Source organism: Apaloderma vittatum, unplaced genomic scaffold, assembly GCF_000703405.1.
Source record: "Apaloderma vittatum isolate BGI_N311 unplaced genomic scaffold, ASM70340v1 scaffold32051, whole genome shotgun sequence".
NCBI classification, from domain to species: Eukaryota; Metazoa; Chordata; class Aves; order Trogoniformes; family Trogonidae; genus Apaloderma; species Apaloderma vittatum.
Window position 1 is genome coordinate 6,712 of NW_009699039.1, and position 1,493 is coordinate 8,204.

Here is a 1,493-nt window from a genome sequence, read left to right on the forward strand (position 1 = left end):
CTAGATCCTGGGGGAACGCCACGCCCCCTCCAACCCACCAGAAGATGGGCTGAAGTGCACGCAGAGCATAGCCATCACTACCCTGCCAGAGCACACCAGGCAGTCCCCTCGGAGCCCCAGGCCGTGGCAGAGCAGTGTTGGGGCACTCTCCTGCCCCCCCCACAGGCTCCAGCTGGGGTCCAGAGCTGCAGGAGGCTCGGAATTGCTCAGGAAGCAGGCGGCTGTTCCCCAGGAGAAAGTAGTCTGAACGGCCAACCCCATGCCCTTCCACCGGGCTTAACTGGGTCAAAGGCTGGATCCTGGTCTCTGCAGACCCCCCCAAGAGGCACAGAACCTGCAGCCACTAGAGGGCAAGTTCTCACCACAGCAGAGCGAGGGCGGACATCGCCCAGCAGCTCCCGGCCGAGCACCAGCTGTTGCCGGACTGAGCCTCGGCCATTATTTCAGAGCATCACAGACAGAGCAAAGTTGTTTTTTCAACTCAGAATGTGTCTCAAACTCTCTTGCCTGCAGATGCCTGGTCATATACACAAGTTGCACTGCAACAGGGGACAAGCTTAGTCAGGCATCAAGTGAGGTCAACCTCGCTGCGCCCAGCTGAGGCACAGGGACGAGCTGTTGTCCCACATCCCTGGGCTCAGTGAAGTGCTTCACCCACAGACCCAGCAGCACCAGGAACAAGCCCCAACAAGCACATGGAAGCTGAAAGAAAGCACAACTAAGCCTCCATGCGCCAAGGTGACATTTAACATCCCCAGAACACACTACACAAAATCTCAGGCTCTCGCCTTATTTTTGTAGTCACCAACAACATAATTCTTCCCTAAGCCAGACGGATTTTTCCAACAGAAAGGGATGGGAGGGGACCTGGCACTTGAACAGAGGGGCCTAACCACTGCTGTCGCCCCTGCTGTGCCAGGGCACTGGGGGCTCACAGCCAAGGTCCAAGATAAGGTACCATCCTCTGGCTCACACCTACCTCGCAGACTCCCAGAGCTCCCAGATCAGGTGCAGGCAGGGAAAGCTGAAACAAAGGACGGCAGTAGGTTCTGCTCCCAATGTCACCGCATCCCCTGCAGCCTCTGGTATGGGAGGCACCAAAACCACTCCCAGGTGCTGCTGCACAGACACCCACACAGGCCATCGCGGCTGCGGCAGTGGGCTGCAAGGTTGGCTTTCAGCATGTCCGGACAGGGAAGCGCACTGGTTGCCACACGGCCTGGCTGCCGAGAGATGCCGAGGGGTCTGGCCACTCTGGGGAGCTGCTCCCCACTGCGACAGAGCACAGTGCTCAGTGCACCCACACCAACTGCTCCCCACTGCCCAATGGCTGCCACCATGCCCCACCACAGTGGGACACAACTGGGGCGAGACAAGGCCAGCACTGCACACAAGCCACGCTTGGCAACGTGGCCGGCAGGGTTGTTCAGCACGGGATCCCACCCTGTCCCTTCAGGTGAGACCAGGGAGCGGGGAGCACCCCTTGCACTGCT